Source organism: Macaca thibetana, chromosome X, assembly GCF_024542745.1.
Source record: "Macaca thibetana thibetana isolate TM-01 chromosome X, ASM2454274v1, whole genome shotgun sequence".
Lineage (NCBI taxonomy): Eukaryota > Metazoa > Chordata > Mammalia > Primates > Cercopithecidae > Macaca > Macaca thibetana.
The window spans coordinates 48,018,930-48,040,206 of record NC_065598.1 but is presented as its reverse complement, the minus strand read 5'-3'; the positions used below and the strand labels follow the sequence as shown (position 1 = coordinate 48,040,206).

Below are 21,277 nucleotides of genomic sequence, written 5' to 3'. Positions count from 1 at the left end.
CATCACAGGGTCCTGAGGCAACAATCATCCTCAGTTTATGAAGATGACAGGATTAAGAGATTAAAGTAAAGACAGGCATAGGAAATTATGAGTACTGATTGGGGAAGTGATAAACGTCCATGAAATCTTCACAATTTATGTTCAGAGATTGTAGTAAAGACAGGTGTAAGAAATTATAAAATTATTAATTTTGATAACTAATAAATGTCCATGAAATCTTCACAATTTATGTTCTTCTGCTGACGCTTCAGCTAGTCCCTCCGTTCAGGGTCCCTGACTTCCCGCAACATTTGGCTGCAGAGTTTGTACTCTAAAATACTACTATTAACTGGACACAGTGACTCACGCCTGTAATCCCACCACTTTGAGAGGCAGAGGTGGTAGCTTTGTTTGAGGACAAGAGTTCAAGATCAGCCTGGGCAACATAGCAAGACTCTGTCTCTACCAAAAAATAAAAAAATAATTAGCCAGGGATGGTGGTTCATACCTGTAGTCCCAGCTACATGGAAGGCTGAGGCAGGAGGATCACTCGAGCTGAGGAGGCTGGGGCTACAGTGAGCCATGATTGTGCTATGGAACTCTAGCCTGGGCAACAGGGTGAGGCCCTGTCTAAAATGAACCAAAATAAAATGCTAGTGTTTTGACCATTCTACTGTTCTATCATTCACTGGCATCTGTATCCATTCCTTGAACACCAAAAGAACTTCTCTTTTCTTTCCTGTCCCTCCTCCCATCTGACAAGTTTATAATACTAGGAATTTTAGTTCAAGACTGTAATTTTTAAAATTTATAATCTAAAGTTCACACTTTTCAATACATTTTACTATTTTTCTCCTCACCATTGCTTATTGAAACCACCTCCTTCCTCCTAAATTTAGTTTTCCCTTCTCATGGAACTGTACACCAATGATTATTTCTGAAGGGTATATGTGTCATGAATTTTCTGGAATATTTTTTCCCTCATTCTGGATTATCCTGGCTGTATATAGATATCTAGGTTCAACTTTTTTTTATTTGTTTGTTTTTGTTTTGTTTCATTTTGTTTGAGACAGTGCCTGGCTCCATCACCCAGACTGGAATGCAGTGGCACCATCTCAGCTCATGGCAATCTCCACCTCCTGGACTCAAGTGATTCTCCTGCCTCAGCCTCCCAAGTAGCTGGGACTACAGGCAAATGGCACCACACCTGGATAATTGTCGTATTTTTTGTAGAGATGGGTTTCACGTTCTTGGCCAGGCTGGTCTCAAACTCCGTAGCTCAAGCAATCCTACCATATTGACCTCCCAAAGGGATGTGACCACAGGCGTGAGTCACTGCGCCTGGCCCAAAGTTATCTTTAATCAGCTCCTTGAAAAACTTCTCCATTGCATTTTCTCTTCTCTCTTTCTCTCTGGGACCTTTCAGGATTTTGTCTTTATCTTAGAAATTTTACTCCTAGAGGGGGTGTGTGTGTGTGGGGTTGGGGCGGAGGAGGGGTGCACATGTGTGTGTGTGCCCATGTGTGTTAATCACTCTCAGAACTAGGTGACTCTTTTTAGGTGAAGATTCATGTCTTTGTTCAGTTCAGAAAATTCTGGAACATTATTTCTTCAAGTACTTCCTTCTCTCCAGTATTTCTATTCTTTCTTTCTTTCTTTTTTTTTTTTTTTTTTTTTTGATGAGGAGTTTTGCTCTGCCACCGAGGGTGGAGTGCAGTGGCACAACCTCAGCTCACTGCAACCTCTGCCTCTGGAGTTAAAGTGGTTCTTCTGCCCAGCGTCCCAAGTAGCTGGGATTTCAGGCACCCACCACACACCGGGCTAATTTTTGCATTTTTAGTAGAGACAGGGTTTCACCATGATGGCCAGGCTGTTCTTGAGTGCTGACCTCAGGTGATCTGCCTGCCTCAGCCTCCCAAAATGCTGGGATTACAGGTGTGAAACACCGTGCCTAGCCCAGTCTTTCTATTCTGTATGCCTGGAACATCTATTGAATGAATGTTGAAACTTCTGGGATCTATTCTCCATTTCCTTTATTATTTTCCTCTCATCCTTTCTATTTTGTAATCCTTTTCTGCTATATGGTGAAGTAGTGCCATGCCTGAACACATTTTTTTCATTGGGCTGTTCCAATTTCTCTTACTGATATGCAAAACCTTTGTTATATATTAGAGATGGTTACTATTAATTTACTGTGGATGCTTCACCAGTTTCTCCAAAATTTGCCTGTTTAAACAGTTGTTTATAGTGTCTTTTGACTTAGATGATACTTTAATTTTTACATCTTTAAGTATGTCAGATTCATTGTTCATAGCTTTGGTGTAATGTCAGGAAGTGCCTATGCCAACTCAAGATGTCTTACACTGTAATACTTTCCTAAATTTTCATCTAGTTCTTTATGACTTCACGTTTTCACATTTAAGTCAGCGAATTTTTAGAATTTATTATTTTATGTGGCTTAAAGTAAGGATTTAGTCTTTATTGTTTCAAATGGATAGACGCTTGTCAAGTAATAATTTATTATACAATGCATCTTTTGCCCACTGTTTGGAAATGCATGTTGAAGTTTGTACATAAATCAGTCTGTTTCTTGATTTTCTATTTTTTTCACTAATTAATCTGTTTCTATGTGTTCATTTTTTATTGTTGCTGTAACAAATTGTCAAGAGCTAAGACAACGCTGGGCACAGTGGCTCATGCTTGTAATCCCAGCACTTTGGTAGGCCGAGGCAGGTGGATCGGTTGAGGTCAGGAGTTCGAGACCAGCCTTGCCAGCATGGCAAAACCCCGTCTCTACTAAAAATACAAAAATTAGCCGGGTGTGGTGGTGGGCACCTGAAATTTCAGCTATTCAGGAAGCTGAGACAGGAGAATCGCTTGAACATGGGAGGCAGAGATAGCAGTGAGCTGAGATCACCCCATTGCCTTCCAGCTTGGGTGACACAAGTGAGACTCCTCAAAAAATATTTATATAGCTAAGACCATTTTTGAAAAAGAAGAAGAAGGTGGGAGGAATGGCTGTACCATATTTCAATACTTCTTATATAGCTACAGGAATCAAGACTAGGTAGTATTGGGAGAAGAATAGACACATAGATCACTGGAACAAAATAGAGAACCTAGAAACAGCCTCACACTAATTTTTTACCAAGAGACAAAAAGAAGGAAGGATCGTCTGCTTAACAAATGATGCTGGAGCAGTTACATATCTGTAGGCAAAACAACAACAACAACAACAACAACAAAAACCCTAATTTTCATACGTTTATATATATCTCAAGTGGATCACAGATTTAAATCTAAAATATAACACTAAAAAAACTTTTACAAGAAAGCGTAGGAGAAACGTCTGAGATCTAGGGCATACTGAATGGTTCAAAAAACATAATCCATAAGGAAAAAAATAAATTAGATTTCATCCAATTTAAAACTTGTGCTCTGTAGAAACTGTGTTAAAAGGATGAAAAAACAGGGTATAAACTGGGAGAAAATGTTTATAAACCACATATCCAACAGAGGACTCACATTAAGAATATATAATGGATATGCATAGTACTCTCAAAACTCAACGATATGCCGGGCATGGTGGCTCACGCTTGTAATCCCAGCACTTTGGGAGGTGGAGGTGGATGGTGGGTAGATCCCTTGAGGCCAGGAGTTTGAGACCAGCCTGGGCAACATGGCAAACCCCATCTCTACTAAAAATACAAAAATTAGACAGGCATGATGATGCACGCCTGTAATCCCAGTATGTGGGAGGCTGAGGCACAAGAATCACTTGAACCTGGGAAGCAGAGGTTGCAGTGAGCCAAGATCATGCCACTGTATTCCAGCCTCGGTAACAGAGCCAGACTCTGTCTCAAAAATAAAACAAAACAACAGTAAAAACAAACAAACAAATAATTCAATTAGAACATTATGAAAATATATGAACATACATTTCACTGAAGAGGAAATAAGCAAATAAGCTCATGAACGGATGTTCAACATTTATTTGCTTCACTAGATGCAAATTAAGACCACGATGAGGCATCACTACACACTTATTACAACAGTTAAAATAAAAGACATAGTGACAATACGAAATGCTGGAAAGGATACAGAGAAACTGGATATCTAGTAAAATGTTGCTGGGAAGGTAAAATCTTACAGCCACCATGGAAAGCAGTTCGGTAGTTTCTTATACAAGTAAACATGCAATGTCCATACAATTCAACAATTACACGTCAGAGAAGTTAAAATTTATCCCCATCCAGAAATTTGTACATAATTGTTCACAGCAGCTTTACTTGTAATAGCCAAAAGCTGGAAATAATCAATATGTCCTACAGTAAGTGAATGGCCAAACTGTGGTACATCCATACCATGGAATACCACTCAGTAATAAAAATGAACTATTGGCCGTGTGCGGTGGCTCATGCTTGTAATTCTAGTACTTAGGGAAGCCGAGGCAGGCAGATCATGAGGTCAGGAGGCAAGTAGATCATGAGGTCAGGAGTTCGAGACCAGCCTGGCTAATATGGTGAAACTCTGTATCTACTAATAATACAAAAATTAACAGGGCGTGGTGGTGTGCACCTGTAGTCCCAAGTACTTGGGAAGCTGAGGCACAAGAATTGCTTAAACCTGGGAGGCAGAGGTTGCAGTGAACCAAAACCGTGCCACTGCACTCCAGCCTGGGCAACATAGTGAGACTCCATCTCAACAACAACAAAAATATGAACTATTGATACACAAATATTAATATCTTGGACAAATCTCCAGGTTATCATGTGGAGTGAAATAAGCCTCTAAAATGTTATATACTATGAGATTTCATTTGTACAGCATTCTAGAAAAGACAAAATTGTAGAAATGAAAAACAGATTAGTGGTTGCCAGGGGTTAGGGATGGTGGATGGGAGGAGAGTGGGTATTACTAAAAATGAGTAGCACAAGGGATAGCATTGTGGTGATGGAAATGGTCTGTACCTTTTTTTTTTTTCTTTTTTTAAAATTCCAAGACTGAGTCTCACTTTGTCACCCAGGTTGGAGTGCAGTGGCAGGATCTCGGCTCGCTGCAACCTCTGCCTCCCAGGTTTGAACCATTCTCCTGTCTCAGACTCCCATGTAGCTGGAATTACAGGCACGTGCCACCATGCCTGGCTAAGTTTTGTATTTTTTTAGTAGAGATGGGGTTTCACCATGTTGGCAGGCTGGTCTCAAACTCCTGACGTCAAGCGATCTGCCTACCTTGGCCTATCAATGTGCTGGGATTACAGCCATGAACCACTGCACCTTGCCATGTTCTGTATCTTTTTTCTTCTGAAATATATGCTTTATTTTAAATTTAAAGAAAAGAAATATTTAAAATAAACATTTTTTTCCACAAATTACAATCAAGCACTCAAAACAATTTAGGAATTTTAAACACTAATTCTTAATTCAAAGTAATGACATCCATAGAATACATTCTGGCATTGGCCCAATATGAAGTTTACTTAATATTGGTATTTTACATATGACTAACCATTCATCCTTCCTAAAATTCAATGATAAAAGTGATTTGACTTTACAAGGTGAAGCCTTTTATGTAGTACCCCAGAGATAACTTTTTCAAATACAAAACATTTATACCAGCAAGGAAATTATAAAAACATATATAAAGTATACTGAAAGATGTGATTTAAAGGCTGTCTGTATATATAGATGCATTTCACCTTAAAAAGTACGCTTGCACATCAAAATGCTTTCACTGAATATAGATGCCATTACATTCTCTTACTTATATTACAAAGCAAACGGCAGGTTCATAAACGTAGTTCTATTATGTATCAACTGAAAAAAATGGATATTCCGCAAAAAGGCTTTGGAGATACATGGGAGTGGAATGTGCCTACATTTAGAGCCAAGCTTTTACAGGGAGCCAAGCTCCCATGGACCACTGAAAACAGCTGCTACCCTCAGAATGACAAGATGGTCTTGTTAATGATTTCACTGGACTCTCAAATCTCCTCTTCCTTGATCACTAGTGGAGGTGCAAACCTGATGATGTCACCATGGGTTGGCTTGGCCAGAAGTCCATTATCTCGAGTCTTAGAAACACCTTCCAAGCATCACGATCTTTGGTTTCTTTAATAACAATAGTGTTTAATACTTCTTTTCCTCACTGGGCATGGTGGCTCACCCCTGTAATCCCAGCATTTTGGGAGGCCTAGGCAGGGGGATCCATTGTTTTCTTAGCTGGAAATGATCCTGGCATTTAGTGAGTTCCTATTACTTAATCTAACATAACATAACTTTAATATTTCATCTTCATATGGTAAGAGTAAGAGAAAAAAAGATTTCAAATTACATGAAAATTTCACTTATAAACATGTACCTCACATTTACCTCATTTATTCATTTTAACAATTATACCTAGATTACTTATGAAAACTGACATATTGAACAAAGCTAGTCGGCCGGGGGTGGTGGCTCACGTCTGTAATCCCAGCACTTAGGGAGGCTGAGAAGGGCAGATCACTTGAGGTCAGGAGTTCAAGACCAGCCTGGCCAACACAGTGAAATCCCACCTATACTAAAAATACAAAAAGTATCCAAGCATGGGGGCGCATGCCTAGAGTCCCAGCTACTTGGGAGGCTGAGAAAGGAGAACCTCTTGAACCTGGGAGGCAGAGGTTGCAGTGAGCCGAGATAGCACCACTGCACTCCAGTCTGGGCGACGGAGGGAGACTCTGCTCTAAATAAATAAATAAATAAATAAATAAATAAAGCTAGTCATCAGTTCGAGTTATTTTCCTGTTAAAACATTTTTATAGCCTGTAAATGTCAGGTGTTCACCTGAGCAAAAACCTTAAATATATGAGTATTTTGCCAATAACTCAGAAAATACAGCTGTTTTATTACACCCACAATATTAAATTAGTCTTACTTATCAAAGAATTGCACATAAGAGACCATTCTGTTTTTAGGTTAGGTTTATGTTTCATAACCTTAAAACATCTAACAGAGACAAATATAGAACCAGTAAACCCAGCCAAAAATGTGTACTGACAATTTTGAAAACATTTGTCATTTTATTTTACCAACAATTTTAAAACCAACTTATTTTTCAAAGACTTAATTAAATTGCATGAACTAAATGCATTTTAGTTAATTACTGTATATTTATATGAGCACCTATTTAAGCCAATCTGAATAGGATTCTTTAAATAATTGTTTGCTAACGATTCCAGATTTTACCATGTTGACACATTTAACATAACACATGTGCATATGTATGAATACATCCAAACACGGATACGTACATAAACAAAGATAGCTTTCATTTTAGAATTTTGATTATGGGACAGTAAAACATGCAAACTCACCAATTTGTAAAAGACATTGGATCTAAATTATATTTCTGACAAAATGGAAGAAGGCTAAACTTTATTTAAGATTTTTCTCCTCAATAGGTAATCTTATGAAGGTGGTGACACAAATTTCGGGTAAAGCAGTTTGAGTCAGTTACCAACATGTTGAATTAGACAAAGAATTGTTAACGGTAAAATGTGACTGAATTATGTGAGGAGGCCCAAAAGATAAGAGGTATTCTCATAAGCTTTGTATAGTGTTCTCTTGGTCTCAATTCCTCATCCTTGAAGATAAGAGTGTTGTCTTTCCTTTTACTATAGGAAGGAGATCTTTTACATGGAATTTCATCTTTTGCTTTTAAGAAACACTACAAAGGTCAGTGATTTTATTTGTATCTGATGTTTTTCAACTGTCTTTATTTTAATAGTCAGTATGCCAGAGTAGCTGAGGCATTTTGGGAAAAGAGTTTTGCTTAAAGAAGGATAAAGAGGAAGCGGTAAAGGAAGGAGAGGGGAAGGCTTTGGAGAAGAAAATCTCAGCTAGCTTTAGACAGTATTTTGCAGTGAGGCAATCTTTGAGTCTTGAATGTGTTCTGGAGCCTCAAGATACCGAGACAGGAGTCCCATATGGACTGTATTATTTTAGTTCACTTTGAGGAAAACAGACTGCATGAATGATCCCCATAATGTTGGCACATATTACCAGCTGGCGTCCCAGAAAGAGGGAGCTATGTTGGCATGCCTTTGAACTTTGAGAGCCCGTGTGTGAACAAATTAATCTAGGTGATTTGGTTTAATGCCTAATACACAAAAGCCAAATTAAAGTCCAAGCATGCAAATGATTCTGAAAATAAAGTGCAAACTTATCAGGAAGCATGAGAAGCCTTCTCTAACAGAAAAATCTCTGTAACCAGGCCTCATAACCAGGAGGGAGAAAATCCCTCTTAAACGGGTGGTCTCTGGCTGGGTATAGTGGCTCACGCCTGTAATCCCAGCACTTTGGGAGGCCAAGGCGGGCAGGTCACTTGAGCTCAAGAGTTCAAGACCAGCCCGCCTAACGGGGTGAAACCCCATGTCTACTAAAAAATACAAAAATTAGCCAGGCGTAGTGGTGCACGCCTATAATCCCAGTTACTCGGGAGGACGATGCACGAGAATCACTTGAGCCTGGGAGGTGAAGGTTGCAGCGAGCCCAGATCACACCACTGCACTGCAGCCTGGGCGACAGAGCAAAACACTGTCTCAAAAAAAGAAGAAAAGAGAAAAAAGACAAGACAAGAAAAGAAAGGAAAAGAAAAGAGGAGGTTTCAAAACCAGAAGAGAGAGAAAGACCCTTCCTAACAAATTCCCAAATAAAACTGAACTCAACCCCCCAGAAAATGACAGTTTGATCCAAGAGGGACTCACCGGGTGGGGGGAAAGAGGCAACCAGAAAAGCAAAAGCTTAAGGGGGCCAAGTGTGCAGACCTCACACCATAGCTCCAGAGGTCATTGATGTCTCCAAGGCGAGTCAGCTTTGGACCCCACTTCTGACACCACAAATATCAAAATCAAAGACTATGGAGATGAATCTCTTTTTTTTAAACTACAATATTAAGGATGTTATATTATGTTTTTGTTTTTGTTTTCTGTTTTAAGACAGGGTCTCACTCCGTCACCCACCCTGGAGTGCAGTGGCACAATCTCAGCTCACTGCAACCTCTGCCTCCCGGACTCAGCCTCTGGAATAGCTGGGATTACAGGCATGCACCACCACATCCAGCTAATTTTTGTATTTTTTTGTGGTGACAGGGTTTCACAACACTGTCCAGGCTGGTCACGAGCGCCTGGGCTCAAGTGATCTGCCAGCTTCAGCCTCCCAAAGGGCTGGGATTACAGGGTAAGCCACCACGCCATGCCATGAATCTATAAACATTTTATTTGAGAATCATAGACACAAACTGACTGGTCTTTGGTATGTCCAAAGAACAAAGAGAAAGTTGAGAGTTTTATTAGAAATAGAAATGTTACCTATATTTTTTAAAGCAAGTCCATTGGCACCAGAGAAGCTTTTGGGAGCTGGAAGCTCTGATTGGTGAGTGCGGACAATAGGTAAAACGAGCCTTAGAGTCATTGCAGGTTGTTTCAGCAGTTACTACGTAAAAGTGGTTTTAGGGTGACAGCAGGCCATTTCAGCCACCAGCCTTGTGGAAAATTCAATTCTTGGAGCAGGTGCAATGTGCTCTGAGTGCTTTTTCCCCTGATCACTCAACTCTGACATAGTTGTGTATGCCAAGAATGACTCAATGCCTGGATTGTGGTGGAGCACGCCTGAAATCCCAGCACTTTGGGGGGCCAAGGTGGGCAGACGACTTGAGGTCAGCAGTTCCAGACGAGCCTGGTAAACATGGCAAAACCCTGTCTCTAGTAAAAATACAAAATTAGTGGGGTGTGGTGGCACGTGACTGTAGTCCCAGCTACTCGGGAGGCTGAGGCAGGAGAATCGCTTCAACCCACGAACCTGAGGTTTCAGTGAGTCGAGATTATGCACTGCACTCCAGCCTGGGTGACACAGGGAGACTTCATCTAAAAAAACCACACACACACAAAAAAACAAAACAAACAAACAAAATGAAAAAACCAAGCAAACAAAAAATCAACTAAGAATGGCTCACTTCCCATAATCAACTTTTACAATGATTAAAGCAGAGTCCTGCTTAGCAATGCACAAAAATTCTCCTTATACTGCTGTTGACTTTATTGCTTATGCTTTCAGACAGACACTATCCTTTGACCAAACTTAAGTCGGGCTCCTCTGAGTCCTGTTTCTGACTAGGTCCCAACCTCAGGCTCCGTCCTTCATCCAGGGACTCTGCCCATTTAGCCTGTTTCAGCAAAAATCCTGTCAAGTCCGTTTAGCCAGGATCCCCCTGCCCCTGAGGTTTCCTCCAAGTAATTTCCCATCTTCTGACTCCCTGACCCTACTCCCTGACTACAAATCCCCACTTGTCCTTGGTGGAGTTGAAGTCGATCCTAATATCACTCTCCTGCTGCAAGACCCCATTGCAGTGGTCCCTGTACCTAGCACAGTAGTCTTTTGCTTTTACTAGAGTAAAATCGTCCTTACGATCTTTTTTTTTTTTTCATTTTCAGAGACAAAGTCTCACTCTGTCACTCAGGCTGGAGTGCAGTGACCCAATCCTAGCTCACTGCAGCCTCAAACTCCAGAGCCCAAGCAATCTTCCTGCCCCAGCCTCCCGAGTAGCTGAGACTACAGGTGTGTACCACCATACCCAGGTTTTGTTTTTTTTTTTTTTTTTTTTTTTTAATTCTCTACAGACCGAGGAACTTGATATGCCCATCTAATTTTTGTATTTTCTGTAGAGTTGGGGTTTCGCCATGTTGCCCAGACTGGTCTTGAATTTCTGGGCTCGATGAATCCTCTTGCCTTGGGCTCCCAAAGTGCTGGAATTACAGGCATGAGCCACTGCAGCTGACCCTTCCTTACAGTCTCTAATAAGTGCAATACATACTTGTTTGCTTTAACATTTCCCTGTGTCTTCAATCTCCTGAAGTCATATGCCTGACATTGTCTTTACTTCACCCGATATAAAAATTCCTTTCTTTCGTCGGGCGCAGTGGCTTATGCATGTAATCCCAGCACTTTGGGAGGCCAAGGCGGGCAGAAAACCTGAGGTCAGGAGTTCCAGACCATCCTGGCCAACACAGCAAACCACCATCTCTACTAAAAGTACAAAAATTAGCTGGGTGTGGTGGTGTGCACCTGTAGCCCCAGCTACTCAGGAGGCTGAGGCAGGAGATTTGCTTGAACCCAGGAGGCAGAGGTTGCAGTGAGCCGAGATCACGCCACTGCACTCCTGCCTGGGTGACAATGTGAGACTCTGTCTCAAAAAAAAAAATCATTTTTTTCAACATCTTGGAGTTATTACACCATTGTATCCTTGCCTCCAGTGTGGTATTTGAGAGATCCGATGTCAGTTTAATTATTTTTCCTCTGTAAGTAACCTGCTATTTCTCTCTGATCATTTAAAAAATAATTTTTGTCTTTCACAATTTTACATTTCACTGTTCCTGTGTGTGTGTGTACTATAACATCTTTAATTCTTAAGTCATTTTTTTAAATCTGAGAAATTCTCATTGATTACTTATTTAAGTACACTCTCCTTTTTAATAACTATATTCTCTTCTTACAAGACTACTATTAGATGTGTTTTGACATTTATTCTTCTATCCTCCCTATTAATTAATTTTTCTTTCTTTTACTTCTTCTCTATCCATTACTGATTACTTTTATGAATTCTTTAGACGCATTTCCTCAGCTCAGTAATTGCTTTTTCAACTATACCAGTTTTAACATCCAACCTATTCTGCTGAATTATTTATTTGAGCAGTTAATGTTTTCATATCCAATGTATCCAATAGGTTTCGTATTTATTTATTTATTTGTTTATTTATTTAAGACAGAGTCTTCCTCTGTTGCCCAGTCTGGAGTGCAGTGACGCAATCTTGGTTTATTGAACCTGTGTCTCCTGAGTCCAAGCAATTCTACTGCCTCAGACTCTTGAGTAGCTGCAACCACAGGCATGTGATGCTGTGCCAGGCTAATTTTTTTATTTTTAGTAGAGACGGGGTTTCTCCTTGTTGGCCAGGCTGGTCTCGAACTCCTGACCTCAAGTGATCCACCTGCCTCGGCCTCTCAAAGTGCCGGGATTACAGGCGTGAGCCACTGTGCCTGGCCTTTTAAAAAAAATTTTATTATTTAAAAAAAAATTTTTTATTTTTTACAGAATTTCACTCTTGTTTTCCAGGCTGGAGTGCAATGCTGTGATCTCACCTCACTGCAACCTCCACCTCCCAGGTTCAAGTGATTCTCCTGCTCCAGCCTCCTGAGTAGCTCGGGTTACAGGCGTGCACCACCACATTCTCTCATTCATTAACATCTGTATCCATTCCTTGAACACCAAAAGAACTTCTCTTTTCTTTCCTGTCCCTGCTCCTATCTTCCAAGTTTATAATACCGGGAATTTTAGTTCAAGACTGTAATTTTTAAAATTTACAATCTAAATTTATACTTTTCAATAAATTTTACTATTTTTCTCCTCACCATTGCTTACTGAAATCACCTCCTTCCTCCTAAATTTAGTTTTCCCTTCTCATAGAACTGTATACCAATGATTATTTCTGAAGGGTATATGCGTCATGAATTTTCTGGAATATTTTCCCCTCATTCTGAATTATCCTGGCTGTATATAGATATCTAGGCTCAACTTTTTCTGTTGCTTGTTCTTGTTTTGTTTTTTTTTGAGACAGTGCCTGGCTCTGTCACCCAGGCTAGAATGCAGTGGCACAATCTCGGCTCACTACAATCTCCACCTCCTGGACTCAAGCAATTCTCCTGCCTTAGCCTCCCAAGTAGCTGGGACTACAGGCACGTGGCACCACACCTGGTTACTTGTATTTTTTGTAGAGATGAGTTTCGCCTTGTTGGCCAGGCTGGTCTCAAACTCCTGAGCTCAAGTGAGCATCCGTTCTTGGTGCCCAAAGTGCTGGGACTACATGCATGAGCCACTGTGCCTGGCCCAAAGTTATTTTAAATCAGCCCCTTGAAAAACTTCTCCATTGCGTTCTCTCTTCTCTTTTTCTCTCTGGGACCTTTCTGGATTTTATCTTTATCCTAGAAATTTTACTCCGAGGGTGTGTGTGTGTGTGTGGGCTTGTGTGCCTGCAGGTGTGTGTGCACATGTGTGTTAATCAGGTTCAGAACCAAGTGGCTCTTTTCAGTTTGAAGATTCATGTCTTTGTTCAGTTGAGAAAATTCTAGGACATTATTTCTTCAACTAGTGCCTTCTCTCCAGTCTATTTTTTTTTTTTTTCATTTTTGAGATGGAGTTCTGCTCTGACCCTGAGGTTGGAGTGCAGTGGCAGGACCTCAGCTCACTGCAATATCTGCTTCCTGGGTTCAAGTGATTCTCCTGTCTCAGCCTCCCCAAGTAGCTGCGATTTCAGGCACCCACCACCACACTGGGCTAATTTTTGTATTTTTGGTAGAGATGGGGTTTCACCATGTTGGACAGGCTGGTCTCAAACTCTTGACCTCAGGTAATCTGCCTGCCTTGGCCTCACAAAGTGCTGGAATAACAGGCATGAGCCACTGCACCTGACCCAGTCTTTCTATTTTTTACCTCTGGATCTTCTATGGATGAACGTTGAAAGTTCTGGGATCTCTTCTCCATTTCCTTTATTATTTTCCTTTCATACTTTCTATTTCGTAATCCTTTTCTGCTATACGGTGAAGTAGTGCCATGCCTGAACACATTTTTTCACTGGGTTGTTCCAGTTTCTCTTATTGATATGGAAAAGCTTTGTTATATATTAGAGATGGTTACTGTTAATTTATTGGGGATCCTTCATTTTCCCCAAAATTTGCCTTTTTTTTTTTTTTTGAGACAGAGTCTCACTCTGTTGCCCAGGATGGAGTGCAGTGGTGCGATCTCGGCTCACTGCAAGCTCCACCTCCCAGGTTCACACCATTCTCCTGCCTCAGCCTCCTGAGCAGCTGGGACTACAGGTGCCCACCACCACACCTGGCTAATGTTTTGTATTTTTAGTAGAGACGGGGTTTCACTGTGGTAGCCAGGATGGTCTTGATCTGCTGACCTTATGATCTGCCCGCCTTGGCCTCCCAAAGTACTGGGATTACAGGCATGAGTCACCGCGCCTGGCCTAAAATTTGCTTTTTTAAACAGTTTTTTATGGTGTCTTTTGACTTAGAAGATACTTTAATTTTTACATCTTTAAATATGTCAGATTCATTGTTTATAGCCTTGGTGTAATGTCAGGAAGTGTCTATGCCAACTCAAGATGTCTTACACTGTAATATTTTCCTAAAATTTCATCTAGTTCTTTATGACTTCACGTTTTCACATTTAAGTCTCTGAATTTTTAGAATTTATTATTTTATGTGGTTGAAAGTAAGGATTTAATGTTTATTTTTCCAGATGGATAGACACTTGCCAACAATCTGTTTTTATACATCCCATCTTTTGCCCATTGTTTGGAAATGCATGCTGAAGTTTGTATATAAATTAGTCTGTTTCTTGAATTTCTATTTTGTTTCACTAATTAATCTGTTTCTATGTGTATTCATTTTTGGTTGTTGCTGTAACAAATTGTCAATGGCTAAGACAACACTGGGCCCGGTGGCTCACGCCTGTATTCCCAGCACTTTGGGAGGCTGAGATGGGCAGATCACTTGAGGTCAGGAGTTCAAGACCAGCCTGGCCAACATGGCAAAACCCTGTCTCTACTAAAAATACAAAAATTAGCTGGGTGTTGTGGCGTGCACCTGAAATCCCAGCTACTTGGGAAGCTGAGGCGGGAGAATCACTTAAACCTGGGAGGCGGAGGTTGCAGTGAGCCGGGATCAACCCACTGATCTCCAACTTGGGCGACCCAAGTGAGACTCCATCTCAAAAAATATTTATATAGCTAAGACAATTTTTGAAAAAGAAGAATAAGGTGGGAGGAATGGCTCTACCATATTTCAATACTTCTTATATAGCTACAGGAATCAAGACTATATACTATTGGAAGAAGAATAGACACATAGATCACTGTAACAAAATAGAGATCCTAGAAGTAGCCCCACACTGATTTTTTACTAAGAGACAAAAATAAGGAAGGATCATCTGCTTCACAAATGGTGCTGGAGCAGTTGGAGAGCCATAGGCAACAACAACAATAACAACAGAAAGTCTTAATGTTCATACCTTTATACAAAAAAGTAAGTCAAGTGGATCATAGATTTAAATCTAAAATATAAAACTAAAAAAGGCCGGGCACGGTGGTTCATGCCTGTAATCCCAGCACTTTGGCAGGCCGAGGTGGCCGGATCACGAGGTCAGGAGATCCAGACCATCCTGGTTAAAATGGTGAAACTCCGTCTCTACCAAAAATACAAACAAGTTAGCCCGGCATAGTGGCAGGTGCCTGTAGTCCCAGCTACTTGGGAGGCTGAGGCAGGAGAATGGCGTGAACTTGGGAGGTGGAGCTTGCAGTGAGCCGAGATCCTACCAGTGCACTCCATCTTGGGCAACAGAGCGAGACTCCATCTCAATAAATAAATAAATAAATAAATAAATAAAATAAAATAAAAAACTAAAAAAAAAAACTTTTACAAGAAAATATAGGAGAAACGTCTGAGATCTAGGGCATAGTGAATGGTTCAAAAAGTATAATACATAAGGAAAAATATAAATTAGATTTCATCCAATTTAAAACTGCTCTGCAAGAAATCTTGTAAAAAGGATGAAAAAATAAGGTATGATCTGAGAGAAAAAGTTTGCAAACCACATATCCAATAAAGGACTCACATCCAGAATATGTAATGGATACGTATGGTACTCTCAAAACTTGATGATAGGCTAGGTGTGGTGGCTCACACTTGTAATCCCAGCACTTTGAAAGGTCGAGGTGGACGGAGGGCAGATCCCTTGAGCCCAGGAGTTCACGACCAGCCTGGGCAGCATGGCAAAAACCCATCTCTACTAAAAATACAAAAATTAGACAGGCATGATGATGCGTGCCTGTAATGCCAGCTACTCGGGAGGCTGAGGCACGAGAATCACTTTAACCTGGGAGGCGGAGGTTGGAGTGAGCCAAGATCGTGCCATTGCACTCCAGCCTGGGTAACAGAGCAAGACTCTGTCTCAAGAAAAAAAATAATAAAAACCTCAATGGTAAAAAATACAAACAAATAATCCAATTAGAAAATCATGAAAGGATACATTTCACTGAAGAGGAAACAAGCAAACAAGCACATGAAAAGATGTTCAACATTCATTTGCTTCACTAGATGCAAATTAAGACCACGATGAGGTATCACTACACACTTATTACAATAGCTAAAATAAAAGACATAGTGACAACACCAAATGGTAACGAGGATGCAGAGAAACTGAACACCTCATTAAGTGCTGCTAGGAAGGTAAAATCTTACAGACACTCTGGAAAGCAGTTTGGTAGTTTCTTATAAAACTAAACAATGCAATGACCTTACAATTCAACAATTACACTTCAGAGAAATTAAAATTTATGCCCATCCAGTAGCTTGTACATAATTGTTCATAGCAACTTTACTTGTAATAGCCAATAGCTGGAAAAAATCAATATGTCCTACCATAAGTGAATGCTCAAACTGTGGTACATCCATCCTCTGGAATACTACTCAGTAATAAAAATGAACTATTGGCAGGGCACAGTGGCTCACCCTGTTATCACAGCACTTTGGGAGGTCGAGGCTGGCGGATCATGACGTCAGGAGTTCAAGACCCGCCTTGCCAGTATGTTGAAACCCTGTCTTTACTACTAATACAAAAATTACCTGGGCATGGTGGCGTGCACCCGTAGTCACAGCTACTCAGGAGGCTGAGGCTGGAAAATCACTTGAACCTGGGAGGCGGAGGTTGCAGTGAGCTGAGACACTGCATTCCAGCCTGGGCGACAGAGTGAGACTCTGTCTCAACAACAACAACAACAACAACAAACTGTTGAGACACAAATATCAATATCTTGGAGGAATCTCCATGGAATTATGCTGAGTGAAATAAGCCCATAAAACGTTATATACTATAAGGTTTCACTTGTATAGCATTGTAGAAAAGACAAAATTGCGGAAATGAAAAACAGTAGTATAAGGGACAGCATTGCGGTGATGAAAATGTACTGTACCTTTTTTATTTTCCCCCCGAGAGGGATTCTCACTCTGTCACCTAAGCTGTAGTGCAGTGGCACAATCTCTGCTCACTGCAACCTCTGCCTCTCGGGTTTGAGCTGTTCTCCTGTCTCAGCCTCCCATGTACCTGGGACTACAGGCAGGTGCCACCATGCCCGGCTAATTTTTGTATTTTTAGTAGAGATGGGGTTTCTCCATGTTGGCCAGGCTGGTCTCAAACTCCTGACCTCAAGTGATCTGCCCACCTAGGCCTCCCAAAGTACTGGGATTACAAGCGTGAACCACTGCACCTGGCCATGTTCTGTATCTTTTTTTTATTTTCTGAAATATAAGCTTTGTTTAAAATGTAAATAAATATTAAAAATAAACATTATTTTTTACAAATTATAATCAAGCACTCAAAACAATTTAGGAATGTTAAACACTAATTCTTATTCAAAATAATGACATCCATAGAATATATCCTGGTGTTGGCCAGTATAAAGTTTACTTAATATTAGCATTTTATAGGCCGGGTGCTGTGGCTCACGCCTGTAATCCCAACACTTTGGGAGGTTGAGGCGGACGGATCACGAGGTCAGGAGATTGAGACCATCCTGGCTAACATGGTGAAACCTCATCTCTACTAAAGATACAAAAAACTGGCCAGGCGTTGTGGTGGGCACCTGTAGTCCCAGCTGGGGACTGGGGAGGCTGAGGCAGGAGAATGGTGTGAACCCAGGAGATGGAGCTTGCAATGAGCCGAGATCGAGCCACTGCACTCCAATCTGGGCGACAGAGCGAGATTCCGTCTCAAAACAAAAACAAAAACAAAAACTAAACAAAACAAAAAAGCTAGTATTATATATATATATTTTATATATGCTTAACCATTGATTCTTCCTAAAATTCAATGATATCAATGATTTGACTTTATGAGGTGAAGCCTTTTATGTAATACACTAGAGATAACTTTTTCAAATACAAAACCTTTACACCAGCAAGGAAAGTATGAAAACATATATAAAGTATACTGAAAGGTGTGATTTAAAGGCTGTCTGTATATATAGATGCATTTCACCTTAGAAAGTACACATGCACATCAAAACACTTTCACTGAATATAGATGCCATTACATTCTCTTACATTACAAAGCAAATGGCAGGTTCATAAACGTTGTTCTATTATGTATCAACTGAAAAAACATACATTCCCCAAAAAGGTTTTGAAGACACATGGGAGTGGAATGTGCCCGCATTAAGAGCAGAGCTTTTACAGGACCACCTGTCTCCAGCAGGCTCCAGGGACCACTGAAAACAGCTGCTACCCTCTGCATGACAAGATGGTCTTGTTAATGATTTCACTGGACTCTTGAATCTCATCCTGCATGAACATCAGCAGAGGTGAAACCTGATGATGTCACCATGGGTGGGCTTGGCCAGAAGTCCATAAACTCGAAGTCGTAGACACACCTTCCAAGCATCACAGTCATTGGTTTCTTTAATAGCAATAGCATTTAATAATTCTTTTCCTCCCGGGCACAATGTCTCACAACACTTTGGGAGGCCAAGGCAGGTGGATCACCTGAGGTCAGGAGTTTGAGACCAGCCTGGCCAACATGGCGAAACCCTGTCTCTAATAAAAATACAAAAATTAGCCGGACATAGTGGTGCATGCCTGTCATCCCAGCTACTCAGGAGGCTGAGGGAGAAAAATCGCTAGAACCCAGGAGGCAGAGGTTGCAGTGAGCCGAGATCGCACCATTGCAATCCATCCTGGGCAACCAGAGTGAACCTCTGACTCAAAAAAAAAAAAAAAAAAAAAAAAAAAAAAAAAAGAATTCTGTTCCTCTTATGGCAGTTACAACATCAGAAGGTAGCTTCATGGGTTCATTTCTCAAGATAATACCCATTTTTTTCCCTGCATTTTCAGCAAGATTTTCTTCTTCTAAAACCTTGAGGGCTGCAATGGCCATTCAGCAGCCTAGTGGATTGCCACCATGTGTGGACCCATGCTCCCCTGGCTTAATGATCAACATTATGCCATTGTCCCACAGCACTGCAGACACAGAGTATCAGCCCCCAGAAAGGGCCTTTCCAAGGACTGTATCAGGTCTGACATTTTCATGATCAACAGCCAGCCATCTACCGGTTCTGGCCAATCCTATCTGTATTTCATCAGCAATGAACAGAACCAAGCTGGGAGCATGAGATGGGACGAGGGTAAGTAAAAAATACCACTAAGCTCACTGTTCTTATGGAGATTCAGCTGGTCTTCCTTCCTTCCGTCCTCCCTCCCTCCCTCCCTCCCTCCCTCCTTTCGTTTTTCTTTCTTTTCTTTCTTCTCTTTCTCTCTTTCTCTCTCTCTCTCTCTCTTTCTCTCTCTCTCTCTTTCTCTCTTTCTTTCTCTTTTTTCAGTCTTGCTCTGTCGCCCAAGCTGGAGTGCAGTGCTGTGCTCTCAGCTCAATGCAACCTCCATTTCCCGGGATCAAATTATTGAGCGAGCCCAGGAGGTCAAGACCAGCCTGGGAAAAATAGCAAAAGGCAGGGTGGTGCATGCCTGTAGTCCCCAGTCCGAGGCGGGAGGATCACTTGGGCCCAGAAGATAGTGACCAGCCTGGACAACATAGCGAAATTATCTCTAATAGAAAAATTAAAAATATTAGTAGGGGCAGGGTGGTGTGAGCCTGTAGTCACAAGGCCGAGGCGGGAGGATTGCTTGAGCCCAGGAGGTCGAGGGCAGCCTGGCCAACATAGCGAAACCCCATTTCTACTAACAACAAGAACAACAACAAAAAAGCATGGGTGGGGTGGCTCACCCGTGTAGTTCCCAGGCCAAGGTGGGAGGATTGCTTGAGCCCAGGAGGTCGATACCAGCCTGGCCAACAAAGCAAAAGCCTGTCTCTCCTAAAAAATGAATGAATGAATGAATGAATGAATAAATAAATAAATAAAAATGAGCAAGGCAGAATGGCACATGCCTGTAGTCCTGAGGCTGAAGTGAAAGCATCATTTGAGCCCAAGAGATTGAGGCCAGCCTGGGCAACATAGCGAAACCCGGTTTCTACTAACATGAAACAAAACAAAACAAAACAAAAAAAATTGCTTGGGCAGGGTGGTGCATGCCTGTAGTCCTGAGGCCAAGGCGGGAGGATCCCTTGAGCACAGGAGCTTGATGCCGGCCTGGCCAACATAGCAAAACCTGGTTTCTACTACTAAAAAAAAAAAAAAAAAGCATGGGCAGGGTGGTGAATGCCCTTAGTCCTGAGGCCAAGGTGGGAGGATCGCTTGAGCCCAGGACGTCGAGACCAATCTGGCCAACACAGCGAAACCATCTCTATTAAAAAATCAAAAAATAAAAAATATTAGTGGGGGTGGGATGGTTTACGCCTGTAGTCCCAAGAACGAGGCGGGAGGATTGGCCAAGGCAGATGTAAACAACACCACAATCACATCCCATAAGTAAATACAGTTTTCTCTCGCCAGGGCTACAGGTAAAGGATGGTAATTGTGCGCACCACACTTAGATTCCCTTTCAAAAATGTGATCAGAGGTTGGAGAGCCTTGGACTGTTTTCTGAGTTGCAACAGATATAGAAGCCACTGAAGGATGAACGCCACAACTAAGTACAGCAAACCTCCCAAATGTGCTAGTTTGGAAAACACTGTGTCTTTCAAGCAGAAAAATCACAGATGACTATTTTTTTCTTCCCATGGTTCAGACTAGAATACAGATTTTTAACCCAAGATCCAGGGACGGTCTTCAGAGAGATCAAAATCTCCTGACGACTCCTGAGGACCACCCACTTTGTTGCAGTGGTGACAAAGTGTGGCTGGAGGATGAGACATTATTGTGCAATGTCACTGCCCAAGGATGATGGACCAATCAGGGCAGTTAGTGAACTCCATCTGGCCAATCAGAAGTCAGAATAGTAGGCGGAATAAGCGAAGCTGATGTGGCTTTTATCAGTCCAGGCTCCAGGGGCAGAACCTGCTCAAGGTGAGGGTGGAGACTCTCATTTTCCCGCCAAAAGCATCCCCTGGGATTGGCTACTTTCAGTTCAGAGTACGCATGCTCTGACTTTCTCTCTCTTTCGTTTCTTCCACACTCAGAGGACGCACGCTCTGATTCTCTCGATTCTTCCAAAATCAGAGTAAGCATGCGCTGATTTTCTTTTTTCATTCTTCCTACCTCTCTCCTCCTCCGTGGTGCGTTTGTTATCTAGTTTTAATAAGGAGTGTATATGAAGCA

At 41.4% G+C, this 21,277-nt stretch overlaps 1 pseudogene; it reads right to left on the bottom strand.

Moving 5' to 3' along the window:
- Nucleotides 1-5,920: 5,920 nt before the first annotated feature.
- LOC126945768 (ornithine aminotransferase, mitochondrial-like) lies at nucleotides 5,921-21,187 on the bottom strand (annotated as a pseudogene).
- Nucleotides 21,188-21,277: the final 90 nt, after the last annotated feature.